Below are 12,042 nucleotides of genomic sequence, written 5' to 3'. Positions count from 1 at the left end.
CTATTCTTGATAACTTCTTCAGCAAAACAGAATCAACAGTATCGAACGCCAGTATGTGCCACCGACGCGGCCCGCTACCAAGGACTGTGGGCTCTCCTTCTCTGTGGCTGTTGTGAGTAAGACATTTAAACGTGTTAACCCTCGCAAGGCTGCCTGCCCAGACAGCACCCCTAACTGCATCCTCAATGCATGTGCAGACCAGCTGGCTGGTGTGTTTACAGACATATTCCATCTCTCCCTATCCCAGTCTGCTGTTCCCACATGCTTCAAGATGGCCACCATTGTTCCTGTACCCAAGAATGCAAAGGTAACTGAACCAAATGACTATCGCCCCATAGCACTCACTTCTGTCATCATGAAGTGCTTTGAGAGACCTGTCAAGGATTATATTACCGCCACCTTACCTGTCACCCTAGACCCACTTCAATTTGCTTACCGCCCCAATAGGTCCACAGACGATGCAATTGCCATCACACTGCACACTGCCCTATCCCATCTGGACAAGAGGAATACATATGTAAGAATGCTGTTCATTGACGCAGCATTCAACACCATAGTATCCTCAAGCTCTTCATTAAGCTTGAGGCCCTGGGTCTCAACCCAGCCCTGTGCAATTGGGTCTTGAACTTCCTGACGTGCTGCCCCCAGGTGGTGAAGGTAGGAAACAACATATCCACTTCGCTTATCCTCAACACTGGAGCCCCACAAGGGTGCGTACTCAGCCCCCTCCTGTACTCCCTGTTCATCCATGACTGCGTGGCCATGCACGCCTCCAACTCAATCATCAAATTGACACGCAATTTCCCATTTATTATAACCTACTGCAGGTCTTAAACCTATGGGTTTAACCTTCTGAATTAGTAGCCTAGGTCTACTCCCGACCGGTCACGTTGTACATCACCATATTTTCCTAATATTAAAAACAGTAAAATGCATTCCTGAATTCAATCGCTTTTGCTGACATGAGGTTTATTCATTGTTTAAATATTCAAGGCTCCCTTTGATATTTTATTTTATAACTAAAATGCTTGAATGTTTTTAAAGACATGCATGACCTGTATGTTGTGTGATGACATGCACAAATGAATGAATGATTGATTGATATACTTACTGTATATTGAAGTAGGCCTTTATGCCAATAATAAGTTATGCTAAAACAGTTACAGTAAACAGGACTCTTAGGCTTACAGCTCCATGTCATTTCAATAACTTAGCTTCTCAAAGATGCCCTCTGGTGGTCAAGCTAGCATTAACTAGCATTAATGGCTGACACTTAAATAACGTGCCATAGAATTCTGCGGCAACCCGCAAGTTGTGCTGCAGTATGACGCAACTTTTAAAGGAAGAATGACTGTAGATCATAGCTAGACAGCAATTTTCAAGTCTTGTCATAGATTTTCAAGCAGACTTAACTCAAAACAGTAACTTGGCCACTCAGGAACATTCACTGTCTTCTTGGTAAGCAAGTCCAGTGTAGATCTGGCCTTGTGTTGGTAGGTTATTGTCCTGCTGAAAGGTGAATTCCTCTCCCAGTGTCAGGTGTAATGCAGACTGAAGCAAATTTTCCTTTAGTCTTTCGCCTGTGCTTAGCTTCATCCCGTTTTCGAATTATCGTGACAAACTCATCAGTCTTTGCCGATGCGAAGCATACTCATACCATGATGCAGCCACCACCATGCTTTAAAATAGTTACTCAGTGATGTGTTTTGGTTGGATTTGCCCCAAACATAAGGCTTGGCATTTTAGCCAAAAAAGTGTGTTCTTTTGCCATGTTTCTTTTAGTCATTATTACTTTAGTGCCTTGTTGCATACAGGATGCAAGTTTTGGAATAATTTTATGCTGTATATTTGTATTATTGTAAAGTAGGTAATTACTATGGAGTTACTCAAATATTGTTGATCCATCCTCAGTTTTCTCCTATCACAGCCGTTGAACTATGTAGCGGTTTTAAAGTCACCAAAGGCCTCATGGGGACATCCTGCAGCTCAATTCAGAAGGACGCCTGTCTCTTTGTGTCTGCGTGGGTTGATACATCATCCACAGCGTAACTATTAACTTGACCATGCTGAAATAAATATTCAATGTCTGATTTGTTATTGTTACCCATCTACCAATCTCTGCCCTTCTTTATGAGGCTTATTAAAATCTCCATGGTCTTTGTAGTGGAATCTGTGCTTGATATTCATTACTTGACTGAGGGACTTTACAGGTGTTGTATGTATGGGGGACAGAGGACGGGGTAGTCATTAAAAAGTCATGTCAACCCCTATTATTTCACACAGTGTGAGTCCATGTAACTTATTATGTGATTTGTTAAGACTTGCCTAAACAAAGGGGGTGAATACTTATGCAACAACTGTATTTTAGTTATAAAAATATATATACATTTGTAAAAATGTGAAGAATGTTCTTTTCAATTTGACATTATGGAGTATGTTGTCTAAATCAATTACAAAAAATCTCTTAAATATTTTTCTATCCCACTTTGTAAAACAACAAAATGTGAACAAATCCAAGGGGGTTGATATGATCTTGTGTTCAATGTGCAATTTAATGTGAAATGCCCCAAAATTCTAAAACCATATTCTTCATGTGAACTCCTTGCCTCAGTGAAAATTATTAGGAAATGTGTCAGCCTGTAAACTGTTTTCAATGTTATTGTCCAATGTCGTGTCTGCAGTTTGCAAGAAACCCATTTCATGGCCCATAGACAAAACAATAAGGTAACAGCTGTCATACTTTGTAATATCTAATACATTTTCTCATTAAGATCAATATTAAGATCAATCATATTTCAGGGGGAGGGGTAGTTGCCACCCGTAACACCCCTCTGAAACCGCCCCTACATATACCCTGGCCCTCAGGTTGGAATATTGTGGAATATTGCTACATCAAAGGGTTACAATCTACATCTCTGGGGGAACACGTAACCTTCTTAACCTTCTCTTAGGCATTGTGGTTTACTGGTTTGATTGGTTTGGTTAGTCCTCCATACAATCCCTTGAGGGCTCTGAAAGGTCAACAAACCCTTATGTTAATGATCTTGACGGCCTCCCACAATGCCCTGCTTGTATTTGTGCCATGTTGTCCAACAAAGCAGTTTCTGCTGCAGCTACGGTGGAGTTCATCCCAATTGGTGAAGCAATGTCATCCCGATGACACATTTTCCCTGCCCCCACCATTCACCTTTATAGGACAAAATGACTATTCTCCAAAATATTCAATCGGCCAGGATAAAAATGTCCCAGACTATTTCAACCCTTGTCTTACTCTGTTTAATTTTCAGCACACAACCAGACTAAACTGAAGTAACACTATTATTTGTGACAGGGAATGGATGAGTTGTGGTCTGAGAGGAGGCATTTTGTATTACTTTCTGTAAATTGGTGAGTGATGAAAAAGGCATCGAACAATCACTTCTCATCTCTTTGTCTGGCGGTACCATTAGAGCACCAGGAAAATAAAGTTAATGAAAGACGGTTTTGGGCAATATGCCTTGTTTTGGTCTTGTCAGAACAACTATGCACTGAAACAATCACTCTACGTGAGGCTTGACGTTACAGGACTGTAGGCTAGGATCAGCCCGACAGGGTTGTGTGTGTCCAATATGACATCTGTCAAAGCCCTTAGGGTCAAGTTTGTGAACAGTTTGGCACCACTGGTGATACGCTATTAGGTTTGCAGGTGGGTACTTTAGTTCAACATGCAACCATTTCCAGGCCTGCGGAAAGGTAATGGGGTGTAATGGTCAGCTTGACACTTGCTGGCGTGGAGTTTCACATGAGTGTTTCTGAACAATATGGATTGTGAAAATGTTTACGTGGTTGTCTTTGCCATTTATGATTATTACCCGAAATGTAAAAAGCTATAATAACACTATTCAGTTTTTTTTCTTCTCAAATTATCAATTTGAGAATAAATCAATTATGTGGGTTAGCTCATTACTACGTATTATTATAAGACTAGATTAATGGTGCTGTTCACAGTAAAGTTATGACTGTGTTTTTCTGGTGTACAAACACCTCTGTATGAACATTTGACCTTGTTTTGATAATACGTGGATATGTTGGTTCGCCACCTGCCATGGAAAATAATTCTACGCACCAACAAGCAATATAAAATTGAAAAGTAGCCTATTAAAGACAGAGCAATCTTTCTCAGTATTAAAGATGTCAACCCTACCCAGTTGAAACAATAAGGGGCAACTCTATTTGACACTTGAATCATTGATTCAGTCAAGGAAGCAGTGCGTAATAGTGCGCAAACAAAATGTTCTTGAAATAAATTCATAAAGCCTAATCTTAAATACATTTTTCTAAATAACCTACTAGCCTATAGTGTAAAGAAATGACAAACAATAAAAAAACAATATTATTCTCAAGGTTTTTATTTGTCTCTTGATACAGGCTATGTATTGCACATGGGAATTGTAAAAAGGAGGCTACATTTGGCTAAAACATCAACATAGGCCGGTGCGCACAATTCTACTCCTACTAAAAAGATCAGAACACAGTGAATCTCGCTTTGAATCAAGTTTATATGGACATACCTGAGAGGGACTACATGTTTTTCCTCTGCGAATCCATTCATGACATCATCTTACATTGGGACATAACCTAAAGGCCTAAAAATAGCCAGCATTTGTCGAACGTATTTTCGTTAAATAGCTTAGTATTTGTGTATTAGTCCATCATCCTTGAGAATAAGGCCCAATGTAAACAACACATACATGCCTATAGCCCAATCCAGACTAGTCCAATTATTTAGTTAATTTCCTCAGCAGTAGACTATGGGGTCACATTTGAACTGAAGATATAACCCATAGAAATGTTGTGATGCCAACAATCCAAATAACGGTGCCAAATTAAGGTATCATTTGGAATATTTGAATTATAATTTCCCCAAAGCGTTAATGCATTATAAGAATATATAGGCCCTACACCACACTTTGTATGGTGTCTAAAAAATCACGGGCGCTCAGGACATGTGTAGTTTTGACTGAGGCATCCCCGTTGTCCATGGTAACCAGCTCCTCCAGGAAGTAAGAGGACCCTTCCGTTATTAAATCAGAATCAAGTTGTGCATCAGTAAAGGTAACGAGTTCCCACGTACCCTGGGCTTGGTCAGAGGTAGAGTCCGTGCGCAAAGCCTGTTGGTCTGCGTTTGGAGCCGCTGAGGCTTCCGCGAGCTTCACTCTTGTTCGAGAAGAATCCATCGCTTGACTCGCTCGGATAGAATCCAGCCCATATCCTTCCTGCGATTCCTGTTGTACTCCAAACGTCCACCACGTCTCTTCTTGGTTCCTGGTTGTGTGCGTCGGCAAGTTCGCTGGATCCTCTCGAGTGACACTTGGAGACGCGTCTCTGACTTCTGTCGGCGTGGCCAATTCGTTCTGTGTGGCTGCGTAGCTTTGTGCGGTGACCAAGTGTACTATTGTTGGTCCTTCAACCGCTGTTGTGGGCGTATTGTCGTCTGAGGGGACCGTGGGACTTTTACTGCTACTATCCAACGACTGAAATGCATTGGTCCCGGCGGTATCTGTTTTTATTGTAACACGTGATGCCATGGACCTCAACTCATCGCGTGTAAAAGTGTCCGTCTTCTGCGTACCTGTGTGTATGGTATCATTTGGTACACTGGTGGTATTGTTCGTAGTATTTGCCGTGACGGGGGTCACAGCATTGGGTCTCGAAAATGATGATGATGAGGAGGAGGCAGACGTTGGTTTCCATATTAGGCTGTAATATATGGCCAATATGATAGCCGCCAGAGACACGGACAACACGTATGCGAAAACAGTGGCCAGTCTCACCCACTTTTTGTTGGTCTTCGCAGCCATTTTAGCCTTCTTGTCCCCAGTGTATGTGGCGGGTTTCCCCCGTTCCACGTTGGGCATGAAGTCCCTGTCCCTCATATTTGCCCTCCTTCCCTCTGTGCTCCGCCACGCCGTCCGTCTTGAATGATTAGATGCTATACACCGCGCAATAGAAGACGCTTAGCCTGTTGGATGCTTAACACACACAACGTGTCCTTCACTGACGGAGCAGATTTCTCTCAAGCTCATCTTGGCTCGAACACGGGCTTATCGCGTAAAACAATTGCACCATTCTGGTATTTATGAGGCATTTACGAGGAAGATAATGAGATGGTGCGCTACAGTCTCCGTGGTCCACGGGCTTTCAGATACACTCACCGCAATTGTTTACCCGGCCCGGCGAAAGCTCGAATAGGCGTTTATAGATAGGCTCTGAGGTCCGGGCAGCGAGGTGGTGATTTTCTAAATGAGGTAATGTAGCACATAAAGGGCGCCTTCTGTCTTGTCCAGCAAATGAAGTGGACGTTCTGGTCTCAAAACACGTCCGGTAGGCGGGTGCAGGAGCGATGCAAGCCAATACCCTGAGTTGATTAATTTCACTGTCCTCAAATGCCATGATTTAAAGTATTCTTTATATACGTCATGAATAAGAACTCCACTGTTTCTCTCTCTCGTTGCAGTAACCTATAATTATTGCAATATGCATAAAGCTAGATGATTGCACATAGGGGCCTTTCATTTTTTGCTTCCATGTAAAAAAAACACATCTAAAAACCTACAATACTGGTTTATGACCACATGCAACACATATCGCCTATAGACCCCTATCCCACGGAAAAAAACACGTCATGAATTCACTACACGACTGGTTGCATATCCACAATTAATGAGTTCCCCCAGGACCTATTTTGATTACTTTTTTTGTTATTGTTCAGTCATCGTCGAATATTTGAATTACAGTCCTTCTAGTCTTGATGCGACGTCACTGAGGTTAACCGCATACTAAACCATTGTGACAAACACAGGTATGATGGTGCATGCGGCGAAGTCAGTGTGTTGGCAATTGTGATAGAATACAGGATTGCTGTGTAGAATACGTTGGCTGTGTCTCAATGGCAGAGTACGAATCACTCAAAAAAAAGGTCACTGTTCAAAAACAGACGGTGCCCTTTCGTGGCCTTTTTTGCATGCAACAATCCATGTCTTCATTCTTCACAGTCACACACCGGCGTTGGCTGTGTCTCAATGGCAGCGTACGAATCACTCAACGCCATGACGCAAGCTATATTCCCAAGCGACCAGACACAGCTCTTTCTGCTCGGTGACACGCCTAGGACTGTCAAGGGAGTGGATATCAGCTAGCTGCTCATCTCGTTGTTCTGGAACTCCGTCCAACTAGCACATCCAGGAATGTGTGTTTGTTTGTCTTAACACAGACGATTTATATTAATTTAATGTGTTGGGCCCAGTCCAGACCTCCATCAGAACTCAATCAGCCGGGCAAAGCTGATGGCACTTTGATCTAAATTGGATTTGGTGATCAATCATTGACGTTTTTGTATTTTCAAGGTCATTATGGTCATTCAAGGTCATTCAATGAGCATTTATTATCCTTTTCTGGTGAGGTATAGGCTTGAATAAGGGGCCTTGCAAATAAAAGATTAACTGATAAATCCACTAACTGATAAGCATTTCGCTGCACCCCCTACATCTGCTAAACTGTGTACGCGACCAATAAACGTTGATTTGATTGTCAAGCAGGGGGGAAAAGTATTTGCTTGAAAAGGAAAAAAACAAGGGTTTCCTGGATGTTACATCAGATGAGAATCGTGCATTCGGAAAAGATTCAGAACACTGACTTTTCCCATATTTTGTTACGTTTCAGCCTTATTCTAAAATTGATTAAATACAACATTTTCCTCATCAATCTACACACAATACCCCACAATGACAAAGTGAAAACAGGTTTTAAGACATTTTTGCAAATGTATTACAAATAAAAAACAGACATACCATATAAGTATTCAGACCCTTTGCTATGAGACTTGAAATTGAGCTCAGGTGCATCCTGTTTCCATTGATCATCCTTGAAACGTTTCTACAACTTCATTGGAGTCCACCCGTGGTAAATTCAATTGATTGGACATGATTTGGAAAGGCACAGACCTGTCTATGTAGGGTCCCACAGATGATGAGGTCAAAGGAATTGTCGGTTGAGCTCCGAGACAGGATTGTGTTGAGGCACAGATCTGTGGAAACTAAAACATTTCTGCAGCATTGAAGGTCCACAAGAACATAGTGACCTCCATCATTCTTAAATGGAAGAAGTTAGGAACCACTGTGCAAACGGAGGAGAAGGGCCTTGGTCAGGGAGGTAACCAAGAACCAGATGGTCACTCTGACAGAGCTCCAGAGTTCCTCTGTGGAGATGGCAGAACCTTCCAGAAGGACAACCATATCTGCAGCACTCCACCAAATAGTCCTTTATGGTAGAGTGGCCAGATGGAAAACACTCCTCAGTAAAAGGCTAATGACAGCCTGCTTGGAGTTTGCCAAAAGGCACCTAAAGACTCTCAGACCATGAGAAACAAGATTGAACTCTTTGGCCTGAACGCAAAGCGTCACGTCTGGCGGAAACCTGGCACCATCCCTATGGTGAATCATGGTGGTGGCAGCGTCATGCTCTGGGGGTGTTTTTCAGCGGCAGGGACTGATTGAGTGAAAGATGAAATGAGCAAAGTTCAGAGAGATGCTTGATGAAAACCTGCTCCAGAGCTCTCAGGACCTCAGACTGGGGCGAAGGTTCACCTTCCAACAGGAAAATGACCCTAAACACACAGCCAAGACAACGCAGGAGTGGCTTCGGGACAAGTCTCTGAATGTCCTTGAGTGGACAAGCCAGAGCCCAGACTTGAACCCGATCGAACATCTCTGGACTGACCTGAAAATAGCTGTGCAGCGACGCTCCCCATCCAACCTGACAGAGTTTGAGAGGATCTGCAGAGAAGAATGGGAGAAACTCCCCACATACAGGTGAGCCAAGTTTGTAGAGTCATACCCAAGAAGACATGAGGCTGTAATTGCTGCCAATAAAGTACTGAGTAGTGTCTGAATACTAATGTAAATGTAATATTTCAGTTTTGTAATGTTTTTGCTTTGTCATTATAGGGTATTGATTGATAGATTGATGAGGCGGAAAAACGATTTAATCCATTTTGTGTGTAGATTGATGAGGGGAAAAAATGATTTAATCAATTTTAGAATAAGGCTGTAACGTAACAAAATGTGGGAAAAGTCAAGGTGTCTGAATACTTTCCCGAATGCACTGTACGTCTTAGTGGCACTCCAGTCTCCTTTTCACCTTATTTAACAATTTAGCGGACCCAGTTCAGAAAGGAAACCCGAGTGCCCCGCCTCAGCTGACGCATGAGCTGAGATGGTACCAATTAGAGGCAAGGATCAATCACGCCTACCTTGTTTGAGCTTGAAGTTGGCTTAACAACCTTTTCAAATATATAAAAAATGAAATAGAGAAAAATCTATTTACATAAGAATTCACACCCCTGAGTCAAAACATGTTGGAATCACCTTTGGCAGAGATACAGCTGTGAGTCTTTCTGGGTAAGTCTCTAAGAGCTTTGCACACCTGGATTGTACAATATGCCCATTATTCTTTTTTAAATTATTCAAGCTCTGTGAAGTTGGTTGGCTAGACAGCCATTTTCAAGTCTTGCCATAGATTTTCAAGCCAATTTAAGTCAAAACTGTAACTAGGCTACTCGGGAACATTCAATGTCATCTTGGTAAGCAATTCCAGTGTATATTTGTCAGTGTGTTTTAGGTTATTGTCTGTTAGAAAGCAGACTGAACCCTGTTTTCCACTAGGATTTTTCCTGTGCTTAGCTCTATTCTGTTTCTTTTTATCATAAAAAACTCTATAGTCCTTTTCCAAGGACAAGGACAAGCAAACCATTAATTTGATGCAACCACCACCATGCATAAAAATATGAAGAGTGGTACTCAGTGATGTTATTTATTTATTTTTTATTTCACCTTTATTTAACCAGGTAGGCTAGTTGAGAACAAGTTCTCATTTACAACTGCAAAGACAAAGCAAAGCAGTGTGACACAGACAACAACACAGAGTTACACATGGAATAAACAATAAACAAGCCAATAACACAAGAAACAAGTCAATGACAATACTGGCAGATCAATAACATTTCCCTGTAGATCTAATTAAATTTAGAGGACTGGAGATTTCTAAATTAATATCTAAGGGCTTTTACACAAATATAATGCAGGGTTAATAATAATTTTACATATTTGTAGGGCTTGATGCATTTTAATTAGGGCAAATCTGAGCTGTGATATTGAGTTAGAAATGTAAAACCTTACAGAGAAAAAAATATATATGTTATTAATTTATGGCGTGGTTTCTTTTTCGCCAAATGCTGAATAGACATGCAGACAAATTAATTAATGCATGGAGGAAAAGTGGAATAATAGCCTGCTGTCTGTAGTCTTAAAAACAATTTTGCTAAATAAATTGATATTATGTTGTTGGGTAACCGATCGGCTCTCAAACTCATTAAGAATAATCCAGGTTAATTTGAACAAAACAGTCAAAACATGTCTTTATTAAAGACTCACAGTTAGAATGTTGGTACTTATTTATTTTGATCCAAAGCCATGAATGAGTGAGTCAATCAGCTTTATCCTGACAAATCCTCGCTGGACTTTTTCATTCCGTTTCTTCTTCACATCAGTAAAGAAGGACTCCGTGTTTCAGAAACGCACTTTATGTAAAGGGACTGTCACTCTTTCACACTGTGGTAAATGAAGCCAGTTTGTTATTTATAATTATTTCTTTCTGTTTTTAGAGGGAGAGAAACCAACAGCCCACCATGCCTAATTTTAGAAAATCATCAGTCCACATGTCAAGTGTAATTCGCCCATTGTATTTACCCAAGTTCTCTCTTAACTCCAGGACCACCGTTTGCTCATTTTTTGTTGTTGCCTGATGCAGGACTCTAGACTCGCGGACTGAAAACACGTCCATTCATTTACGATTTTTTATTTTGTGCCAGAGTTTAGACTACTGATAGATCAGCGTTCTACCTCCCCTTTACCCCTTGTGATAGTGTGGTGCAATGACAGAATGACGCAATTTAACACAATGTGCCACCATCGAACACAAACAGTCGCAGCATAAACTCAAAACCACTGTATACACTGTATACAATCCGAACTCATCTCTTGGCATGTCCAGCCCACGCATTATCTCAGCCAATCATGGCTAACGGGAAGGTCGCTGACTCTCTGTGGCTAAACCAACTAGGCTCGTAATTTAAAATGTTTTTCCGTATTTACAGATGGCGTACAAGTTTGTAATTAAGCCACATAAAAGTTCACATGTTCCAGAAGGCATTTCTGCTCCAAAAAATGCATTTTGATAACATTTAAAAAAAAAGATTACGTTCAAATGGTTCTTGTGTGAAGTAGTTTCCTGAAACGGGTCACAAATGTTCACTCTTATTGACATTTAATAAATGAATGAGTAAAGACTGACATCTTGTGGGTTATTAGCTGTGTTACACCTTTATTTATACTATTGTGATTGACCATTTTCTCCTCAGACTGTTTCATGCTGTTGCAGAGAATGAGAGGAGTGAGAGGATCCTTCACTGCAGTGTGTGTTATTTTTCGTTTCCAAGAGAATAAAACATTGTTTGAGCTCTCATCAGTCTGTACCTGCTGTGCTGTCTGTTGCCTTTGGAGGGAAGAACAGTGGAGTTACACTCTCACCTCCAACCACACCATTGCTGGGTATTTTCTGGTACTTGAAGATAGAAATTAACATGAATCTGATACACAGTTACCAGAAGAAAAAAATATTCTTCAAACAATTCAACTCAAATAACTATATTCTTCATGTTAGGGGACTTTATCTTGTAGAGAGTTGTTTGAAAAAAAACCTTATAAGCCATGGCAAAAAATATATAGAATTACAGGAATTTACCGGTAAAACTTTTACATTTTCTCTCATTGAAAATTGGCAGTAAATCAGCTTTTAAAATGCTGAATGATCTGTCATGTGTAGAATAGCATGAGATTTGCTATAAAACTGCAAATGTTCCTCTCTGCCCAATGGCAATATGTGTAGAATTGCAGGAAGTTAGCTGTTCCCATCCTCAAAATCCTCCCAAAATAATAAAACATTTCC

Source organism: Salvelinus namaycush, chromosome 24, assembly GCF_016432855.1.
Source record: "Salvelinus namaycush isolate Seneca chromosome 24, SaNama_1.0, whole genome shotgun sequence".
NCBI lineage: Eukaryota > Metazoa > Chordata > Actinopteri > Salmoniformes > Salmonidae > Salvelinus > Salvelinus namaycush.
Note: the sequence above shows the minus strand (reverse complement) of the source record.